The following is a 23,846-nucleotide window of genomic DNA, read 5'->3' on the forward strand; positions in this document are numbered from 1 at the left end:
CTTAACATGTTTTTACACCTACGCCAAACCTGGTGTGTTTATTTGTGCAGCAGAAGTAACCTTAGTAACAGCACTGAAATACACCCAAAGTGCACAAACAGCCATCAGCATGGCACAGAACAATCTTATCACTGTGACACAAACAACAAGATCCTAAAAATACCCACAATTCCAGGCAAGTCTGGCCTTACCAGATGACAACCTTAAAGAAGTGGTATTAATGAAAGCAAGAGAGAACAGGAAGTGAGGACAGAATCAAGTTCTTTTCTGGCTGAGGCATAGGCCTCAAGGAGAGTGAGAGAGAGGGGTAGCCAAAAGGAACAAGAAAGCAGGCAACATGAAAACAGAAGAACAGGAGAGTCCACAGGGACAGGAATTAAGAACAAAATGGGACTGTCAACCCATTTCTCAAATCCAGAAATATCCATAGGTGGCAAGAGTCAGCAAGAATGAACGCATGAAGGGTAAAGCAGCAGAGTCAGAGCTTAGCAGAAGTTCTCAAACTTGGGTCCCTAGATGTGTCTACAACTCCATGGGGATGATGGGGGTTGTACTAGAAACATCACCGGAAGACTCAAGTATGAGAACCCATGACTTAACAGAAAGAGTTGAGGAACATAGGAAGCTGCTTTATACCAAGCCATTGGTCCATCTAGATCAGTCAGGAGTGGAGCCACCATTGAGCAAATAGGTTTGAAGAATCCGGGCCTCCGCCAATCAGGGGCCACACCTGGTGCCCCAGTCACACCCCCTGCATCTGACATCAGCCCTGTTTGCAAGCAAAGATACATCCCCTGCGTCGGAGAGGAGAGCTGGTCTTGGAGAGGAGAGCTGGTCTTGTGGTAGCAAGCATGGCTTGTCCCCGTAGCTAATCAGGGTCTGCCCTGGTTGCATCTGAATGGGAGACTCGATGTGTGAACACTGCAAGATCTTCCCCTCAGGGGATGAAGCCGCTCGGGGAAGGGCAGAAGGTTTCAAGTTCCCTCCCTGGCTTCTCCAAGATAGGGCTGAGAGAGATTCCTGCCTGCAACCTTGGAGAAGCCGCTGCCAGTCTGTGAAGACAATACTGAGCTAGATAGACCAATGGTCTGACTCAGTATATGGCAGTTTCCTATGTTCCTATGCAGGGGCAGGGCTTAGCACCTGACATCAGACAGGGGGCGGGGCTAGAGGGCCACCGCAGCAGGCTGGACCCGGGCTGCCGCTGGTCTCCCTCTGCCCCTGAGCTTAGTATTGTCTGCATACACTGACTGGCAGTGGCTTCTCCCAGGTTTCAGGCATGAGTCTCTCCCAGTCCTACCTGGAGATGCCAGCAAGTGAACTTGGGCTCTTTTGCATGCAAGTGGATGCTCTACCACTGAGCTATGGCCCCATCCCCTAAGGAGAATACTTTGGAGCAGCGCGCACACACACACACACACTCTCTCTCTCTCTCTCTCTATCACCCATCCAAATGTAAACCAGGGCAGACCCTGCTTAGCAAAGGGAACAATTCATGCTTGCTACTGCAAGACCAGATTTCCCTCCCAAAGAAAAGGTTTTCCTCCACACTGAACATAAGGCTCAGAAGCAAAATAAATTCTCACAAACCCCCGAGCTGCCAATTCAAGAGCAGAAAGTCCCAACAGTCATGAGCAAGGATCATGTTAAAGCAAGCAAGGCTTCTCCAGATGTTATTGGACTGCAGCTCCCAACAAACCCAGCCACAATGGCCTTTGACATCTGGGGATCCATGTTTGAGAACCCCGGTTTTAGGGGGCACAGGTCAGGAATTAGGCCACAGACATATGCATCTCTCTCCAGCACTACATTATTTCTGCTGTGGAAAAACAAAGGTACCAATACTCAGAGGTATGCAAGCCAACTCTCTCCCTTGCTCATCTGAAAGGCAACAGTGACCAGTGTTCCCTCTAAGATGTGCGCGTGTGCTCACACATTTTTTGATGTCCGCTCAGTTAATTTTAGATCCCACACAGGTTGATCCCACACAGGACCCACTCAATGCATGTGTGCACACACTGCCTTGATACTGCTGCCCAGAACAAAACTCATTCCGCACAGAGATAAAAAAAATTATTGAGAACACTGATAGTGTCATGCAAATATTCTGCAGTCTCCCAAACCATCATGTACTAGACCAGGCATCCCCAAACTGCGGCCCTCCAGATGTTGCTGAACTACAACTCCCAGCATCCCTAGACACAATTTTTTGTGGCTGGGTATGCTGGAAGTTGTAGTTCAGCAACATCTGGAGGGCCGCAGTTTGGGGATGCCTGTACTAGACTAATAGTGGGGCACCAAAACAAAAGAAAGATGTGGCAAGAAACACACACACCTATGTACAAATGATTACAGTCTAAATCTTAGGGAAAAAGAAGTTAATGCAAAATCCCATAGTTTGTTTAATTAAACCCAGGCAGCCCAAGCCTGTACCCCTTAAGAGCATGCTGAGGTTTTCTGAGCCCCACAAAAGATTACCTCCCATCTCTCCCAGCAATTTAATGTGCATTACAATTGCACTGAATTCCCAAAGGTATCTGGTTCTGCTCTGAATAAAAGATTGGAGAAGTTCACATCTCTACAATACTATAGGGAAGGAACATCAGGTCAAGCAATATGTATGATATTCTTGCAGTTGTCCGGTGGGATTGGCCAGCAATTCCAGTGTGTCAAAGACTGCTGGACAGGAGGTGTGGGTAGGTCGGTGAGCAATAACCTCATCAAAACTCATTGTGCTATAGTCAAGGCTGGTCAAGATGAAGCACTCTAAGAAGTCTAAGGGGGGCAGCTGGCAGGCATAGGAACACAGAAAGCTGCCATATACCAAGTCAGACCACTGGTCCATCTAGCTCAGTATTGTCTACACAGACTGGCAGCAGCTTCTCCAAGGTTGCAGGCAGGAGTCTCTCTCTGCCCTAACTTGGAGATTCCAGAAAGGGAACCCAGAATGTAGATGCTCTTCCCAGAGCGGCTCTATCCCCTAAGGGGAATATCTTGCAGTGCTCACACTTCTAGTCTCCCTTTCATATGCAACCAGGGTGGACCCTGCTTAACTAAGGGGACAAGTCATGCTTGCTACTACAAGACCAGCTCTCCTCCAACCATATTTGTTGGTTGGATAGGATGGCCTAGCTGGGCTGGACTTAGTACAAAATGCAGTGATGGATAAGGAACCATGGAATACAGGATCCTGTAGGTACAGGGCAAGGAAAAGTGTGGATTTTGTGCCCTATGCACTGAGCAAAATACAAAACTTCCCTTTTCAGAATAAGCAAGGCAAAAGAATAATTTGCTCATCTCAGCTCAAAAGAGAACTGTGCAGAATAGCTCCTAGGAGGCAATTCAGATTCATAAATGCTGGGGGACAAGGGTAAACCCCTCCCCAAACACACACACCCATCTCCAGCAGCTGCACTTAAAAAAAAAAAAAGCAGATTTAATTAAGTAATGAACACATGTGTGGACCAGCCTGAAGACTGTTGCATACATACACTGGATCTATACCTATTTAACAAGCACATTTATTTATTTATTTTTGCTGTTTGTACTAATACCTGATGTGTACTAAAATTCAAACCTCATCTGCCAAGTGTGCCCATTGGACAGGTACAACACTATCAGCCTTACATGAAATCTGGGCCCTCTACTTTATAGCACATACACAATTTTGCAATTCTGAAACCATTAGCACATCTTTAAAGATGTGGAGGGGCAATATAATATAATTTGTATAAGATCATAATATACAAGTCTTTATCATTGGAAAAAGGGTGCTTTCTGGACTATGTGTATTTTAAAATTTAATATTGCATGAATTCTTCAGTGGGCACAACATTAGATCACAAAGAAGCAGCTCACTCTCAACCATACTATGAATCACTTGTTCACTTAATGAGAAAGAAGCAAACATATCTTAGAAGATACATCTTTGGGGAAAACAATGCCCTTGCAGACCCCAGCTGAGGCACCAGATTAAAAATAATAGTGCTATCCTTTCATACATTTATCCAACCAAATTTGTATCTGTTTTTAAGCTGACAAATTTCATGCCTTTAGGAAGATTTGAAATTTCTGGATGAGATTTTCAGCCTTCACACAAAATGTAACACACAAAGATCTAGTTCTCAGATTTACATCTTAAAGGTAATGCAATTAGACCACTTGGCAAATTCTCAAGGCATGGAGCCTGTCACTGAATTTTGCATCTCATTCACACATTACAAGCAGATGCTTGTAAAAGGCATCATTGCCTGAAGCACCACAATGTGTGAAAACTGGTTCATTCTGGGCAGAGGGAGGGAATCATTCCGGTTACAAAGAGATGCCAATTTGAACAAACCCAAAGGTAAATATGAACTATAAGATAGTATAGTCAATAAAACAGATAAGTTTGATCTACCATTTTTGCCACCTTTAAGGCTCGTCCTAAGCTTACATCATGATGGCCCCACAATCATGTGTGTGTTGAGTGAGTGTTGTGAGCATGAGTGAGAGAAGCCAGAGCAAAAAGTGCAGGCAAGCTAGCTAGAGAGGGGAGAAACTCAGTAAATGATTTTTGGAGAGAGGGCCTGGAATGGAGCAGACAATGCAATGGGCTGTGGCTAGAGATGCGAAGACTGGGGGAAGCTGGGAGCTCCGGCCTTCACATTTCTAGCTGTAGCATTTCAGGATGCCACAGCAGAGTTTGGCTTCCTGAATGTAACCTGTTGCTGATTTCCAAGAATGGCCTGTGACCTATCTCCATCCAATGTCCAACCTGTATGTTTGTGTAAATAAAACAAATACTACAATTACACACCATCAGTCAAAGGAAATCAGCACCCAAGGCACACTGCAGGCCCCTGGAACTTCTCACCACTTGGGGAAGTGGGACAGCCTGAGGCAGCGTAACAATATGAAATGTCTAGCTACATAGTTGTACACTATCACATAAGACTAATGTCCCTACTCCACATTCTTGGGGGCAATTTATTTATTGTTAAGTTTATATGCCACCTTTCATTAAAACAACCCCAAGGTGATCTACAGCAAAATTTAAAAACAAGATTGTAAAAAAGACACAATTAAAATATTAAACTAAAAATGCAAAACAAATCTGATTAAAAAATTTAAAACACAAGCATAAAAGCAATACAAAGTACAAAATGGCAGCAGCAGAGACAATTACATAAAACCCCTGGTAAAAAGCCATGGCTTTCTAAAAGCTGTGATGGAGACTGAGGAGCGAATAGCCACCAGGAGAACATTCCAGAATCTGGGGGCAGCAACAGAGAAGGCCCTGTCCTGTGTGCACAACAACCGAGCCTCCCTCATTGTCGGCACCCGGAGCAGAGCCCCCTTAGATGACCTTGTCAAGCGGGCAGCAACCCTTGCGAGCAGGTGGTCCCTCAGGTATCCCAGGTAGCAATGGGGCTATCAAGAATCTCTACCTGATAGTAGCCAACAATGTGGGAAGCCATTTCAGGTTATCACTGGGGGCTGGAGATTGATTTTAATAATTCAGCTGCTGGGTTTTCAGATATAGATACACACACACACACACCTTGGAAACTTTGCCTGAAGGGAGGTCAGCATTAATGTGATAAAAATCAAATACCATACCTATTAAATCATTACGTGTCGATATCATAAGCAGAATTACCCTCAATTTGTGGAAGCTTCAGCACTGAAAGGCAGCACATGAAAAATTGTAAGCAGCGATACAGCACTTCTGGAAATGTGCTTGGCAGTGGTGAGAATTGAAATTTACCACATACCAAGCAATGATTGAAAGTTAAAAGCCTCTCGGTTCTAACAAGCCTCAGTTCTTACCACGAGGACTCATTCAGAGATATGTTCACCCCACCAAAATGATGTGATTTAAGAAGTCACAGTGTGCTTACTTTGGTGTCTAGAGTGAAAAACAGTGGATCTGTCTTCCCCTCACATCCTGGGAAACAATAAATGCACAACTAGCAGGTTTCATTGCAGAAAGCATTTTGGTTATAATAAAATCTAGATCTAGAATTCTAGTGTTTTTTTTTAACTCAGGGCTCCATATACTTTGAAAATATATGCATGTATTATAATTGTGCACCAAAAATATGAATTATCTTGTATAGATGCAATGGTTTTGATGTATTTACTTATTCTGTAAATTGTATTTTTGCTAGCAATGAAGAATACAAAAGAGCTATACATGACACTGAAACCCTGCTGACTCACCCTTGGAAATCATGCTCCCCCACCACACACACTGCTGCCTTCCATCACGACCATCCCTGCTGTCACCACCTACACACTTCCAAGCCTACCTTCACAGACTGAAGAGCCAGAGACTGCTTTTTCCAATGAAAGAAGACATTCTCGGGGTGTTGAATTCCATGCCAAGAAACATACTTGCACAGTCTGATTATAGAACCACAGAATGTAAACAGCCTGTCCACACATCACAGCCTTTCCCCACTGCTTTGCCAGGCACTTTCCCAGACAGCAGGCTTTGCCGCAGGTTTACTGTGAGGCTTTACTGCGAGTTCAAAGTTGCAAAAAAACAAAAACGAAAACACCCCAACACATGCAAAAAGTGGATTTTTTTTACCCTGGATATAAACTGGGCCACACTCTAACATGCAATGAAAAATCCCAGTCATGTGTGAAATGCTTCCTGATAGCTCTCAGAGACTTTGGGGTAAATTTGGCCAATATGTGAATGCACACCTCCATTCCGGGGGAGCTGTGAACTAAAGCTCGGTGTGAAAAACTTCCAGGAGGGGTGGGAAAGCAGGCTGCCTACTTTCTGACCCCACCTTCCCCACTCCACTCATTCAGATTTCCTTAGACAATCTTTCAAATTTCATGAGAAAAAACAAAAAGAGGAAGAGTTGAGCAGTATTGCCTTGGCTAGCCAGTTCTCAAGCAGTATAAGCAAGTGAGAGTTTGTCAGGGGTGTCAAACTCAAATCTGGTGATGGGCTGGATTAAATTCCGATGCACCTCTGGGGGGCCACATATAGCCCCTCTCACCACCTTCATCACCTTGCGCCCACTTCGCACCACCATCTATCTTCCTCCTCCCCCTCCTTTGCTTCCCCCTCTCTTGCCCTCCCACTTAAATTAGCTGAATGCACTACTTTTACACTGGAATATGCTCAGAGGAAATTCACATAATTTTACGGGAGAAATTCTGAATATCATACTTCCCAATGACCAGAGAGAAAGGAGTAGGGGGGAGGCCTGACAAGAGAGAAAGAGGGGAAAGGGATAGGGAGGTTTGACAAGCGAAAGAGAGACAGAGAAAGAAATGGGGTGGAGGAAGATTCACAAGAGGGAGAGAGAGAGGGAGAGAAAGGGGATGGGGTGGGGGAAGAAGCTGGCTGGTGCTTTGGCAGAGTATGGGGCAAGGGGAAAGGAAGGAGTGGCTCCAGGGGAGGAAGGAAGCCGGGCAGCACTTTGGATGCCACCAGCACCACTTCGATGGAGTGGGGGGGGGGAGGAGCAACACAATGGGGTGGGAGCACGAGTAAAGGAAGCCACTGGTGCTTTGGCTCTTGGCAGTGGGAGGAGCTGCACACCATGGCATGGGGAAGGAAGGAAGGAGGGAGAGAGGGCTGGAGGGAGCTGCAGGGGTTAGATCCTGCCAGAGGGCCAGGAGTTTGACAGCCCTGCCCTAAACTGTCATGTACATTATCAGTGTCCTTAAAGCATGCTCTTCCTCCTTTTCATCCCCTTTGCCAGCCACATTGAGGCCTAGTTCTCTCATACCACCTTTCTGGCATGGTCAAGTGACTTTGGGGCATCCCCAGTATTGATTCTTGTGTGACATTTTGGTGTGGCAGCCATCATAGGGAAATTCCACCTCATCCATTTCATATGGTAAATATTTCTTACAAATGCATTCTGCTGAAAAGTGAGGATGTATTTACCACAGAATTCTAATTTTTAACCAGTTACCCTGCTGACATAATATTAACAGTTACTTCAGTTAGCTACCATTATATGGTAAATAGCTCTTGCCACATGAAGGCACTTGCAAATGAAATACTGACTACCACTCTGAGGGTCCTAGCAAAGTAGCTGGAGAACCAACCATGTTTTCCCCAAAGAAGCGGGGGAGGGGTGGAATCGATAAAACTGCTGTTCACTGTGCATGCTTTAATATGCATGCAAAAGTTTTCCTTGTCCTCTTGGGGAAAAAAACCTGGCACATGTGCAGGACACCCTGATGCAAAAATTTTAAGTGTCAGAATGACTATAGTACACAAAATGCAAAAACTTCTCAGCTGATGCAACTCTAACATTCAGCACTGAGCAGAAAACAGTGTAATTAAGGCCCCATGAAAGTCAGCTGGCCTTAATAGCCAGGCAAAACAGTTGCAGTTGCCAATAACTCTGCTATGAGTTGGGGGAGAGGCAGTCTCATCTTTGACATTGTGTTGGTTTTCAGAGGTGCTCAGACATGACAAAAGTCTTACTGATTTGGAGCACAAATGAAGCCCAGGGATGCTGCCAGGGCTGGGTCCCTTCGCCCTTCTCCCAAGCCCGGAGCTGGTACCTGTATCTGTGCTCGGCTTTGGGGGTGCTTGGAAGCAAACTCTTCTGAAGCCCCGCGTTCTGTTTGCCATAAATGCCCGCATTAAAGATGTGCATCCCACTGGCAAGCTGGCAAATATATTCATGAAACCCTGGATGCATTCACAGATGTGATACTACAACATTAACATTAAAGCCAGTACAATAAAATTAGTTTGATAAAGTATAGATCAGATCTATTTTGGAAGTCCCAAAACAAAACAAACCATCTCCAACATTGCCAAATATACTCCAACCCCAAAGTATCTGTAATTCTAAAACTGCATTATATAAAGAGGGCTATAAAGGTCTCCTCTGTTCCTTGGAACAGCTGTCAGTATTTAGATAATCAGTGAACGTTTTTTTTAAAAAAGCATCATCCTAATTTCAGCCAACCCTGTTTGGTTCAACGTCTTATAGCAAGATTTGCAACTGTTAATTCCTTTGGATTGTAGATATATTCATGTGGGATGGGGGGAAACCTGCCTCCATAAGTAGATCTTAAACTGGCAAATTAATGCCCATGAAACAAAGTTTGATCTCTGTCATTCTAAAGGAAAGAGTCTCCAGAAAATTTCAATAGATCAAGCAATCACTCACAGGAATAAAAAACCTTTAGCATATATTCAAGTCAGGGCTTCAACATTTAACCAATATGCATTCTTTCTCTTTCATTTGCATGGGAAAAGAAAATATACATGTTAATTAAAAGTGAAAATGTTAAAATATTACCTACTTTTGATTTACTCAGCATTACATAATATCAGTTTAATTAGCAGTATCCCATAGGTGAGCTTACCAATTCAAGATGTCAAATCTAGACTAACATTGCATGCACAGAAAAACATAGCACATATACAGAGGGTCAAATTTTGCCAATCTTCCCTTCACTCTGCAGCCCACTGTGCCTCCCAAAAATATGCCCCTGAGGGTCACAGAATGGTTTTCAACGCACACACATACAACATTAGTCTGGATGTCAACCAGGGAATTTCTATTTCCTTTTGGTCATGATGAGCAATCCAAAATGGATTAAAAGGGCCTATGCTGCATAATAATGAACTTTTAAAGTTCTACCTTCTCTTAATCTTATAACTAATCTTTCCATTTTTGCCACAAACCAGACTTCTGGAAGTCACTGGGATGTAGTTGAGAGTATCTGAGAGCAATAAAAATGTGAGTTGCCAATAACCATTTGTTAACCAAGAGATAGTCTAGTATTTTCCTGAATGATTAAAAGAAGTGCTCATTAATTTGGATGCCATTTTAGAAGGGGCAATCTCCTTCTAAATGCATTTAGAATTGGCAGTCCCCTTCTAAACTTAATAGGGAATCTAAACGCCATCCATTCTGCTTCCGTAACCCCACTTGGGTAACAGTATAGAAGACAGGGAGTGAGCGCTCCGCAAACCCGCTTTCCCCCCCCACGAGTAGCCGCACTGTGGCTACTCATGAGGAGACCCCTGGAGGGGAGGCGAAAAGCTGCCTCCCGGCTCCGGGGGTCTCGCCAACATGCCTGGCACGCTTGCGCAGGGCATGTTGGAGCTTCCCCAGCCCCTGCCGGCTCCGTCACAGAGCCAGAAATCATGTGGGCAACCGATCCATGTGGGCGGCTGACCCAGGGCTCCCGCTGTGATTGTCTGTAGGGAGAGCGGGCTTAGCCCACTCTCCCTGCTCAGCTCACCAAACCGGGTCTCACTGATCATGAGACCTGGCTCACAGACACAGTCCCTTGTTCTTTCCCCACCAACAGGATTCCTCATGTATCAGGTGGTTAATGGAGAAGGGATAGCAGTAGAACTGTGTCTTGTGGCTCTCACAACCATATGCCGATTCTTGCAAACAGTTCTTATGCTTAATTTATTTCAGGATTCATTACATTGGTGTCCCACTTTTTGCCTTGTGGCTTGCTCATGAACATCAGCCATCTTATACTATACTACTGAGAGACCTACTCCAGCTGGAGACTTCCCTAAATACTAGGGGGAACAAGAATAGTTCACACAGACTACATTTTCAAATTTAAAAACAGCCAGACAGTCAAACATGGGTCAGTGCTTGGACAGAATAATGCTTATTTAACACAGTGATGACCCACGATTAATTATATAACTGTTTCAATATTCCATTGGAACTTTGAATTATTATTCAGAAATGAAGTGTGTGCATGTGTGTAGGGGTAATCAATTCCACCAGTTAAGTTAGCTGCTAATTAGCAGCATGAATGAATGGGCAATTTAACATGATAGTGCATTCAAGTTGCTGTTTGAAGAAACAATGTTGCCTTAACATCGAATTCTAAAACAAAACAAGATGCATAAAGAGTACATTAAACCAGGAAGATTATGGCTGGTCTGGGAACAGGATCTGTAGTTGAACCAGGACAAACAGATAGCAAATTAGTAAAATGATACCTTGACTAGCATAGGGCAAGAAAAAGAACGTACAATGATTTATTGATCATACTCCCCCCTCACCCCCATATTGGAGACATCTCAGAAATCTAATCCACATTTTATATACACAGGAAACAAGACAGAATTGCTACACAAAGTATGAAGGAGATAAACATTCTGCAAACATTTGGGAACATATAGAAGACATGCATCAGGAAGCTGCGATGAGCTGTGGCTTCCTTATGCATGTCTACTACCTGGGTCCCATGTAAGCATAATATTTAACCAAGGTTTGTTTCCGTTTAGCCATGGTTAAACACACTGGGTGGGATCCAAAGAAAGGCTAAACTATGGTTTAGCATCATTATAAGCCTCAGGCTCTCATACACTCCCTTTGTTGACAAGGGGAGAAAATCTGCTGCCTCAGTTACGGCTTAAAAACAAACTGAAGTTTGTCATTGCATATGGATCTGATAAGTTGCTATTTGTTCTAAGCACCATTTGTGAACAAGTTGTAGCCAGGATATCTACTTGAACACCTATGCCTAGGTTAAGCATTGACTAGGATATGAAACCATGATTTAATGGTTGGGGTTGGGTTTTTTGGTTGTTGTTTTTTGCAAACCATGCTTAAGTATTAAAGTTGAACCAAACAGAGCCTTTTCTCACGAGCAGTGAGAAAAGGCTGCAGGGTTTGTGGGGAGGAAGCCCTAAAGAGCTTATCTCAACACACACGATCATGCTATCTTCCCTGGGTGGGTGGATTGCCCAGACGAGCACTGGATGCTGCTGGCAGCTCCTAGGGTCAGGGTGCTGGGATGCCCCACTCCACCCCCCAGAGCTCCAATAATGCACCACACAAGTGCACAGTGCATTATTGGAATCCCCCTCCCTTCTCCGAGTCTGTCATTCGCGGCTGCAGGCAGATGCAGCTAAGGAACGCTCGTTCTCCTAACCCTGTTTTGAGGGGAGGCTTCATAGGCAGGTTTGCCGCCATGGTCGGGCACGATCCCAGTGGTTCACACATGCATGCAAAACCGGGCTGGGCTCCCTTAGCCCGGTTTTGCACGCGTGTGTGAATAGCCTCAAAGAATGGTTAAGGCAGTTTTCACTCCTTATCGGCTTCTTTGCTTATAAGGCAACACGCAGGTCTAATTGCTGCCTCCCTATATATAACTTTCAAGGACACAGCTGAGCTCAGCCAGCTAAATCATGGTTTCACTGTATGTTTTTGATCTTAACCAAGTTTCAGGCTCAGACTGGCTCACTGAGCAGCAGGGCATTTTCCCAGTGCACCCTCTCCTAGTGTGCTCTGCTGCGCTCGCTGGGCTCTCCCCGTGCCAGCTGCCCGGCTCCCCTTTTCCCCTCTCCCTCTCCGGGGAGCCCCACCTCCTCTCCTTCCGACTGGTCATGAGAAGTAGGCTCAGACTGCCCTTAGGGCAACAGGGCATATTCCCAGTGCGCCCCACCTGGTGTGCCCCACCCCACCCCTGAGCCCCAACTCCCACCCTTAAGTACCCATTCTGCTCAAAACCTGGCCCCTCCCCACATACATTCCACCACCCTCTCAGCGCCCCCAGTCTCGCCCTGCCAGGTTTAACACAACAAACCATGATTAAAGCTAACCACAGTGAAGTTTTAGGTTGTCACACTAATTTGTAAATGGGCATAAGATTCTTCAATCACTGCAGCAAGAACTCTGTATATCCGCATGCTACACACACTAAAAGTGTTCTCAGTTCAAAAGTGGTACACCACTGGGAAATTTGGGTGCACAAGTTCACCCCATCACTGCTTTGGAATTCCCCAAAATATCTATCCACCATGATGTCTCTCTCAGAGGTCTATAGTTCTGATAACTACGAATGTTCAATGAATAATGAATCCTAAGGCCAAACTAGATGGGAAAGTAGCAGCCATGCTTGTTTAATCACCTAAGTGCCCCACTCACATATAAAGCAAGGGGAGGGTCTGATTTTAACTTCAAGAGGAGGATGTAAGTAAAGAAAACCAAACCGTCTCCCACTTTGGACTGAGGAAAAGTGTGAGGTTGGCAGGTTTGGCTTTTTAAAAGCCAAACTTTGGGTTACGGCCCATTTGACCCACGAGTATACCCCTTAGGTTCTGGCAACCTAGCGGGCCGCCGGGGCAATGGTGAGGGGAAGGCTTTAGCTCCCTGTCCCCTTTGATATTAAAAATCAGACACCCCCACCCCCACCCCCTGGCTTTATACATGAACAGGGCAGGAATGTAATTTACACCAACATGGCTTCCATCACTTCTGATTTAATACTGGGGAGCGGGGGAGTTCATACATATTTTGGCAAGAAACAGCCCCACTTTTTCAATGCCTTTCCTGAACAACCTTAATGAAGATATCCAGCAAGGGTCACAAAAAGGAGACACTGCTACAGCCACAGAAATATTTGCAACTCAAGTGACCTCGTAAGTCTGACCTGGTGTTAATAATTGGCTTGACGGACTGACTAAGCAACAAGCCAAATCTACAGGATTAACTTTTGGAACTTATTACAGCGTCCAAGCACAATTTGAACTGGTCAACCAACACTGAATTCAGGAGTGTGTATCAGTACTAGAATGTTGCTGCCCTCCTCTTGGCAGAGGTTGGGAGGCAGGAGCATATCTACATACTCTTTCTGAAAGAGCTGGGGACGTTATGATTCTTATGGACAGAGAAGCAGAGCACATGTGAGTGAATGGGAGGTACTGGCAGATTTGGGGTGATTTGCAAATACACAAGATTTCATAGAATCTGATGGGGGGAGAATGAAGGCGGCCAAAATCCCCCAGAACTTTCCCCATGTTGGTCAATGGGACAGAATGTTTGCGAGCTGAGTGCAGACTGCACCCAGAGTGCAGTTAACAGTCAAGCAGGTGAGGGAAGCTAGAGGAACTCTGTGGCAAGGGGGATAGGAGGACTTGAAACACCAAACAACCCCCCAAAAAGGCAGGACATTTCTGAGCTTGAAGAATATTCCCCACAAGATCATCACAAGTCCTTCTGCGGGGGGGGGGAGGTAAGAATATGTAAAACTCTTGTTTTCCACCATAATTGGAGCCCATCCTTTAGTTAGGGTATTTCCTTCATGCTCCCAGAATCAACAGGAAGTTATCACAGCAAAGGTTTCCTGGAGGGCTAGGCTGATCGCTAATCCCCAGTTCTTTTTCCTGTCGCCTCACATTTGGCAGTAAGAGAGAGAGCTCCATCTAAACCATTTTTCTTTTCTTCTGTTTTCCCCGTTCCTTGTTTCCCCTTATCGCTCGATTAACTTCCTCCAGCAGTCTTCACCCTCAGCAGCTTCTAGGCTCTTTTCAGCTCCTCTGCTCTCCCCCTTCGCAACTTTGGAATTTTCCCGCCCTCTCTCCCCTCCTTGCTCTACTACCTCCAGCCAATGGAGCGCGCCAATGCCGCCGACGCCATCATGGCTTCCTTGTTGGAGGGGGAGCTGAGGACCGCAAGCGCCACCCTCACAACAGGGGCAGATTCCGGGGCAAGGCAGCAGAGCGTAGCCCAAAGCGCCACCCTTTCTATGTGGGCCGATGCCACGCCGCGAAAGAAGGCGGAGAAGGCAAAAAAGAAAGAGAGACGGGCAGTGGAGCAGCTGCCGGAAGGTTACAAAACCGCCAGACGCGCGGCTCAGCGAACGCCTGCTCCTGCAGGCAGTCTGCCAGCAGCGGCAGCCCCAGAGAATCCCATCCCCCAGACTGCTAGCCCACCAGGGAGGAGAACATCTGGGGAAAGTGATTGATGTGGTGACGGGCGCCACGTTACCGCCTGCGATCTTGGATCCAACCGCGCCTGGGGGGAATCAAGGCAGCCCGACTGGCGCTGGAACCCCAGACGGATCCAATGCGGTAGCCGCCACAGAAGCCCAACTGGTGGAAACTCGGGGGACCAACTCACCATTACTCATGAGTCAACTGGCTGAGAGGTTTCATAACCAGGGAACTAAAAGCCTTTTTCCCTTCCCTGGCAAAGGAAGCGGGGGCTCCTCCACCCCCAGTAAAAATGGGACATAGCAGAGACTCCTCATCTTCCCCAGATTCGGTCATCTTTAGGGGGCCCATCCCAGAGGGAGAGCGAGGCCGCTTTGTTCCCTGAGCACCCACAGTCAGAAAGAGGAGGCGCTATCATTTTCCCACTACATCCTCCTCAGGCGCAGAGGGTGCGCCTCCTAAAAAGGTACCCCAAAAGGTTCCCCAATCATGCCGGCAACCCCAGCCCCACAGGGACCCAGGGGAATGCCACCTCCAACCCCACAGGGACCGGGGAGCAACCCTGACCCAGCACCAATCCCTCAAGGGCCAGACAGCCCTGATCACTCCTCTTCTGGGTCAGAGGAAGGAGAAGTATCCGAGGAGGGAGAGCTGTCACATCAGGCAGCAAGTTCAACCCGCTTATTTACTCAGACAGATTTTGAGGTGCTGCTGCCCAAAGCGCGGCACATCATTAATGTGGTATCACCACTAGACCCCCCAGATGTCAGTCAGGAACTGGACCAGGAGGTTTTCCCCTCTACCTCCAATCCCACATCTATAGTCCCGTTCCCCCAGCTGTTCCTGTCCACCCTACTGGCCAAATGGAACACACCCTTCTCCCACAAATCTATGGCCCAGTTTTATAACAAGCTGTACACAGTCCCACAGGAGGTGACAGCCTTGCTAGCCCCCCCAGTGGTGGATGCCCTGATCACTCAACTGGTATCGGGGACCGTACTATACAAAGAAGGAGATGAACAATTAAAGGCCCCTGAGGACAAGAAGTGTGAGTCCCTCCTAAAGAAGGCTCATGAGGCCTCAGCCAATGTAGTTAGAGCAGCAGTGACGAATTCTATCTTCGCCAGGGCATCAGTCCTCTGGGCCAAGGAACTGGTTCAACTGGTCCCACCTGAGAATACCAAATTATGTCAAGGCATCAACAAGATGGCCAAGGCTGCAGAGTTCATGGCAGATTCCAGCCTGGAATGCATCCAGCAAGCTTCAAGAGCCATGGTATCAGCGGTGGCGGTCCGATACTGCTTATGACTGAAGTACTGGGAGGTGGATTCCGAGTCCAAGCTAAATTTGGCCTCAACTCCCTTTAAAGGGATAGGTTGTTTGGGGACTCTCTGGAGCCCGTACTGGTGGAAACCAAGGACAAGAAGAAGACGATGCCTTCCACCGGGATGGAAAGCCATAGACCATTCAGGGCGGGGAGACCACCACAAAATTATTGCCCTTCATTCAGACGATCCAGCTATTTGTCCACTGGCTCCTTTCGTGACTACCGCCAATACAACCAGCGACCATCCAACCGTCACCACTGGCAACAGCGACAGAGAAGAGGGGCCCATCAACCCTTCAACAAGCAATTCCGATCCTCCACTTTCCAACAGCGCAAACAATGATGCCACACAGGTCGGGGGCAGGCTTCAACTATTCAGGGAAGCCTGGGCCACGGCCACCTCTGACCATTGGGTTCTCCGGACGGTCTCTCAGGGCCTTTCCCTAGAGTTCTCATCCCATCCCCCCGACAGTTTTCATCTCACGCCTGTCCCCAAGAATCCCAAAAATAGAGAACAAATGGCATGGGCCATATACCATCTCCTTCAAATCAGGGCAATAGAATGAGTACCGATGACAGAGTCTGGGCGTGGCGTATACTCGCTGCTGTTCTTGGTACCCAAAAAGGACGGATTGTGGAGAGCAGTCCTAAACCACTACATAGAGAAATGCACGTACAGGATGGAGTCCCCAGGACAATCAAAGAAGTGGTAAGAACCCGGGAATTCATGGCATCAGTGGCTCTGTCAGAAGCTTACCTCCACATTCCAATTCATCCAGACCACCGGCGCTTCCTCAGGTTTGCCTTCAACAGCTGGGAATACCAGTGCAGAGAGATGCCCTTTGGCCTGTCCTCAGCGCCCAGGGTATTCACAAAGATCATGGTGGCACTGATTGCCCACATCAGGGCCAAGGGGGTCTGCATTCATTCATATCTGGACAATCTTCTTATCCAATCATGCACACTACAGAAAGCCAAGAAGGACGTGCAGAGGACGCTGCAGCTCCTCGCGTTACATGGTTTTGTGGTAAACCAGCAAGAGTCAATTGATACCCACGCAAAGGCTCCTGCACCTGGGGGCAGTCTTCAACACAGCCAGAGGTATCATTTACCTAGCCCCAGAAAGGAAGGAGAAGATTTTCCAGCTAGTCTCAGCAGTACTGGAAGCATGTTCCAGTCAGCTCATGACACTGGCCACATTACTGGGTTCCATGACAGCCTGCATAGAGTGTACCCAATGGGTCAGGTGGCGCTCCCGCAGCCTACAGTGGTTACTACTCCCTCACCAGGACAACATCATGACGTGCTCACAGATTCCAATCCAGATCCCTCTCACAGTACGGGTATGACTGCATTGGTGGAGGTCCAGGGCTCTATCCAGAGGTCGTCCGTTCAACATCCCATACAGAATAACGATTACAACAGATGCAAATCCGGAGGGGTGGGGAGCACAGCTGGGACACCTCTTTGTACAGGGAAGTTGGCACCCGTGGGAACGCGTAAGGTTGATCAACCTGCTCGAACTCACAGCAATATGGTTGGCACTGATCCATTTTTGGCAGTACATCAAACACAGGCATGTTCACATTTGCACGGACAACACCACGGCGAAGTCCCATGTCAACAACCAGGGCGGAACGAGATCCAGGCAACTTATGCAGGAATCAGCCAGACTCTTCGCGTGGGCAGAAAGAAATCTCTTGTCCATAACAGTCGAACACCTCAGCAGAACATCAAACCACAGGGCGGACTAGCTCAGCAGGAGACTAGTAGATGCAGCGGAATGGACCTTGAACCAAGAGGTCTTTGAGATGATGACCAGGGCTCTAGGTCAACCATAAATGGATCTGTTCGCCACCAGCAAGAACAGGAAAGTACCACGCTTCATGTCCCGCTTCCATAACCCACAGGCAGAAGGGACGGACGCCCTGTCTACCAGCTGGCCCAGGGGTCTGCTCTACACTTTTCCTCCCACAGCGATAATCACCAGAGTGATCCAGAAGACACGTCAGGAGGAGACCAACATCATCCTAATTGCTCCCTGGTGGCCACACCGACCATGGTTCTCCGACCTACTTCGGATGTCAGTACAGCCACCCTGGCCTCTTCCAAGGCGACCAGACCTGCTATCCCAGGATCTGGTCTTCCACCCCGACTGGCTTCAACTCAATGCCTGGACGTTGGGCGGGATACTCTGGTGGCCCTGGTGTATGACCACAAAGTACAGATGATGATCCTGGCCTCCAGGCAGGGTGGATTTGATTTAAATCAAACTGATTTAAATCACGATTTAAATCACTAGCAGGGTGGATAAAAATCAAAAAAATCTGATTTAAATAAAAAAAATCTGATTTAAATAAAAAAAATCTGATTTTTAAAATTTAAATCGGATTTTTTTTATTTTTATCCACCCTGCTAGTGGTGGATAAAATCAGTAGCTTCCCACCCCTCTATTGAATAGGGAAAAACTTAAGTGAAGCATATATATAGATGGTTAGAACAATCAAGGCATTGTCACACATGACTGGAAAAGGTCCCTCCATAGCTACCAGCCAACCTGCCAAGCAATGGGTGGGTGAGGGGATGTCATTTTCCAAACAAAGTATGAGCAACATTGGCAAGAGCAAACTAAACTTGTGGGGAGACATAACAGAGGTCTATGAAATCATGCATGGCATAGAAAAAGTGGATAGAGAAAGATTTTTCTCTCACACACAACACTAGAACCAGGGGTCATCCCATGAAATTGGTAGCCAAAAAATTTAGGTCCAAACAACGGAAGTACTTTTTTACACAATACATAATCAACTTGTGGAATTCTCTGCCACAAGATGCAGTGTTGGCGACTAGTTTGGATGGCTTTAAGAGGGGTTTTGATAACTTCATGGAGGAGAGGTCTATCAATGGCTACTAGTCAGAGGGCTATAGGACACCTCCAGCCTCAGAGGCAGGATGCCTCTGAATACCAGTGGCAGGTTTGTAACAGCAAGAGAGAGGGAAAGCCCTCAACTCCTGCCTGAGGCTTCCAGCGGCATCTGGTGGGCCACTGTGTGAAACAGGATGCTGGTCTAGATGGGCCTTGGGCCTGATCCAGCAGGGCTGTTCTTATGTAAACTAATCATGCCTGCCTACCCAGCCACCTACAAGTCCATGCTGCACAATATAACATACCCAGTTTTTTTCTGTGTGCCAAAAAATAAAATAAAGCTTCACTGCCTCTTATGAAATTTGATATTTCCACCAGAAAAAGAGGAAAGCAGAAAGAGCAAAGTTTCTCTTGTGAGTGCTCAGCTCACAGTGTGTTTCATCTGAATTACAAGCTCAACAGGAAGCTTAACCACAGGCGGGTTCCGTTCCTAGGCTGGAGCAGCCCAGGGCACTGGGGCATCAGGGAACAATCTTTACCAACTGGCCCTGATGATTTTAGGCTTCTTCCTTCATCTCGCATCAACCTATTTATTAGAGGAAAGCCACAGCTCAGCACATGCTATGCATGCAAAAGGTCTCAGATTCAGTCCTGGCATCTCTAGGTGGGCCTGGGAAAAATTCCTGTCTGAAACCCTGGTGATCCACAGCCAGTCAGTGTAGACTATACTGAGCTGAATGGACTAAGGGTCTGACTCAGGATAATGCAGCTCCTAAGAATCCCTGCACACTGCAAGGGATTCAGGGAACAGAGAAGCACTGAAAGTTGCATAGTCTGCCCACATTCTGGCCAGGTCTATTGGGGCTTCACTTTCATGGGACATGTGAGAAGGGTGTGTCCCCCAGAAGACACCCAACATCCCAGTGGCTGCACACTGCAGGGAAAACAGCACTATGGAAGCCTGTCTGCCACTTCCCATCTTCCCATTGAGGAGCCCCTGAGGAACTCCAGGGATTCTTTGAAATACAGCATGATAATCACTGATCAATGACATCCCAATCAACTTCATGTCAGCATTGCTGCCTTTTAACACAGCAATTCCCAGAAGGATCCTCCATGGCATTCCTTGGCTGCCATGAGCACCTGCAGAGGATGCAGTACTAGAGTGGATGAGCTGCTTGCTAACATTTTCCAGTGCTGGTATAGTTTGCCGCACAGCAGAGATTTAATGAATTTGCTCAGCAGGCAGTGCACCCACTGGCCCAACTCAGCATGACAGCTCCTTAGAACTTTTCTTTAGGAAACTGTCTTCCCATCAAGCAGGACTCTCAGTGTGAAATGGTGGTTCACTTCCATTTTTAGATTAGTCACCCAAAAAATGCTAGATCACAATGAGACCAGACTTTCAAAATTTCTTTGCCACACATGAAAACTTTAAATGGAAGCATATATTGTTCCTGAGAAATCTCCGATGCCAGCCCTGCCATCTCAAGTCTACGCAACAACTGCAAAACACAAGCCTAGTTGTGAGGAAGTGTATAAATATTACCATTCTTAGTTTTCAGGAACTGAAGCCCTAGAAATAAGCACAGCAAATACGTTTACAACATAGTACTTGTTCATACAGTGTACTTCAGTCTATTCTCTTTCCAGCAGTGTTGATACATTTCAGAAATCAAGGATTTCTCTATTCAAAGGAATGACCACAAGTGCTCCTACTGAGATAAAAGGGTGTGGAACCATCAAAGGCCAGTGCAGTTCAGTGACCAGAGCGTTCAGCTCAGAAACTCAGGCTCACCACTCTAAAGACCCCCTTGAGTGATGTTTATGGTCTAACCTACCTCACTCACAGGGCTGTTCTGAGAAAAAAGGAAGACAAATTTATAAAATATTTTAAACAGCTATAGAAATAATTAATAGCAAAAATGGGATGCTGTAGAGAACAATAGGGCTTCTCTGGAAATAGGATTACCTCTGCACTGCAAACATAAATTACATCCTTCAACTCAGGAGACTAACTTCAATAGCTCCTTTACAGAATGTTTAGCACAAATGTTTCGGGTTATCTCCAAAAGCAAAACACCCACCCACCCCATCCCACAAATTGTGGAAGTGATTTTGGTTTCTATATAAAAAAAAAATTTTTAAAGCTTTCCCCCTACTGCAATTATCTTCCTTCAATTAATGGCATCATTTAAAAAAAAAAGAATTGGTTCAGTCTGGAGCCAATGCTTTCTAGCTTTTAAACCATCACATTTGATGAAAACTCCTCCAAACTGAGGGAGAATGAAATTGGGCTCAACCATGTGTGCCTAGGTTAAAGCGCTTTCCCCAGATCATTATAACAACTCAGCTCTTTGGACTTGTGCCCTGACTTAGATTATCTTCCCAGGATCCATTCCAAAGCCATAACCTACTGAGGCATTCCATATTTGCATTGCTCTCACGCTGAATGTCCACCCCACCCCCGCCACACACAGGCCTGAAACGAAGGGGGATGGAGAACATTCTGCACCAAACGGACTAGGCTGAGCGACTTGGGCTGTGTTGCCGGGATGCCTCCGTCCTTTTCCAAGCCTCTGAACAACAGAATCCGAGCACCGCAAGCAACCTGGAAAGGTCATGGATCAGACGTCCTTCCTGCCTCCCTCTCGCCCACCCACACTATCCCTCCCGCCTTCAACCCTTCTTCAAAGCAAGCCATTCCACGAGCTAAAAATAAAAACTAAAATCTGTCGGAATTACGTATAATCTACTTCCATAGTGCTGCCCGCTACTGCAGCAGAGTACCACCCGCCCCCCCGCGCCGCACTCCGTCGAAAAACTAACCCGTCCTACTACTAACAAAGACGATTTCTCTCTGGAATGGCGCTATGATGCTATCAAAACCACCACCGAGATCTCGAGACACGAAGAAAGCAAGAAGTCGCAATTCCGACAATCGCCCACTCCTCCTTCAGCCAAATCACGGCGGTGGCGGCAGCGGCGGATGGGATGTAGCGCCGTACCGAGAAGCTTGTTACAGCAGTGGCCAGAAGGTGACAGGAGGAAGAGACAGGTAGTTAGTTTCAAGTCCTCGTTCCTGCTACATCATCAGAAACAGGCCAGTCCCAACAAGCTCTGGATTTCAAGAAGATACGGGTGGGAGAGAGAGAAACGGCTCAGCCAAGAGAAAGCGAGGTTTTGCCCCCACACAAAGAAAGCAGATCTCCGATTGCTCGCTCCAAGACTTATACCTAGGTTTGCTCTCTGGTGTGAAGAAAGCCCCTTTCTTCTTCCCACCGGCTCTCCTCCCCCACCCCCCCGGTAACTCCGCCTCTTTCGCCTCCATTCCTTCATTCCATCGTGCTTGCTTTCTTCTTTTCCTCCATCCCTTTCTTACCTGGCTCAGCAGCGAGGCGATGCCTAGTACGCTCTCCACCCTAGCAGTCTAGAGAGGAAGGCGCCTCTGCCGTTGCTCCCGCAAGAGCAGGCTCCCTCCTGCTGCTCCGGCCTCTCGGCTCTCTCACCCCACACTCTTGAACCAGCCCTCCTCCCTACCTTGGGCAACAGTTGGCAGTTGCGCGAAAGCCACGCCCCTGCAGGCTGTTGCTAAGCACCCCGAGTGCTTCATTGTATCCGTTCTGTGATATCACAATGGCTGGGTGTGCAAAGAGTCCCAAAAGGGGAGGGGCCAGAAGGCGAGAAGTAATATCTGCCAAAGAGGTCAAGGCTGCCGTTGAGACTCACAGGCCAGCGGTCAACGGAAAATTCACGGGGGATTTTTCAAATTCAGTATTTTAAAATGCATGACTTGTGGCAAAGAACAGCACAACCGTCGTTCACGAGAGACACAGAAACTGCAGTTGCGTCTTGTGTAGCACAATCCTAGTCATGTCTACTCAAAAGTAAGTCCCGCTGCGTTCAATGGGACATACTCCCTAAGTGTTTATAGGACTGCAGTCTGCAGCCCTAGGTGGCTGTACTCCTACACACATTTATTAGGGAGTAAACCTAACTGACCTCGATGGGGCTTATTTCTAAATAAATGTCCTGAGTTAAAAGGCTCTTCAGTTGTTCATATTTCCAACTGGGAGTTAAAAGGAACAGTGTTTATGGGCTGGGTTAACCTGTGCATTTTATCTGGAATCGAATTGCGATAGGCGAGTAAACTCACCAAGGCAGGCGACTGCTGAAAGTGGACATTTCCCTTTTCCCCTCGCTGCAGGAGTAGGACCTTAAGCAGGACAATCCTAGGACATGTTTACACATGACTTTAATGGGACTAACACCTTTGTAAGCGTGTATAAGATTTTGACTTTACAGCACAATCCTAAGAGTGCTTACTTGGCAGTAATTGCCACCTAGTTCAACGACAATCACACAAAAGGGTGGTGTGGAGCAAGTCTGCAATTTTAAGCAGTCAGCACGACCTCCAGATTAATCCATATTGATCTGTAGAGGACTGTGTGTTTAATACTGGCATACATAGGAGAGGGATTTTCGAGAAATAGAGCTCTTCTCTCTACAACGTGACAAACTGCACAGATCCTCATCCATCCCCTTTTCTAACCAGTGGTCCTGTTCAAACCTGGGACTCGCTTTCAACGCTAACCTGCAACAGGGAGCCCACTTGGGGGTTTATTTGTTTCACTATAAGCCGACAGTTTCCTTCACTTTATTCTTCCCTATCTTCCACTCTTTCACTTAAGAAGATAGTGGTTTGTTTTCGATCAGGCTGTGTAACCTATTTCTGGCTCACAAGCTGCCCGTTGACCAATTTTCTACACAGCAGGAGCTGTACCCTCAGTACATAAAACTGCAGGTAGCCACACATGCCTGTTAGGGGTAAAGATGTAATGTAACTAATGGAAAAAGTCACAAAGCAATGAGCAGCAAGCTTTCAAACTCCCCAGAATTCCTCTACAGTCTGTGTAAACAAAAGTAACTGAGTGTGTTTTTGTGTGTGCGCAGGGGGATGATGGAAATGCTCC

At 46.8% G+C, this 23,846-nt stretch overlaps 1 protein-coding gene across 8 annotated transcripts in view; it reads right to left on the reverse strand.

Moving 5' to 3' along the window:
* Nucleotides 1–23,846, reverse strand: part of RAB11FIP4 (RAB11 family interacting protein 4) — a 312,484-nt gene that overhangs the window by 61,561 nt on the left and 227,077 nt on the right. For 2 of the 8 annotated variants that reach the window (XM_053289871.1, XM_053289865.1), the window contains exon 1: nt 22,256–22,407. The exons of 3 other annotated variants lie outside the window; for them this stretch is intronic. The gene's annotated coding sequence lies outside the window, so the exon portion shown is untranslated. 3 more of the 8 variants (XM_053289869.1, XM_053289870.1, XM_053289868.1) reach the window with 3 other exon arrangements.

This window comes from Hemicordylus capensis, chromosome 2 (assembly GCF_027244095.1).
Source record: "Hemicordylus capensis ecotype Gifberg chromosome 2, rHemCap1.1.pri, whole genome shotgun sequence".
Lineage (NCBI taxonomy): Eukaryota > Metazoa > Chordata > Lepidosauria > Squamata > Cordylidae > Hemicordylus > Hemicordylus capensis.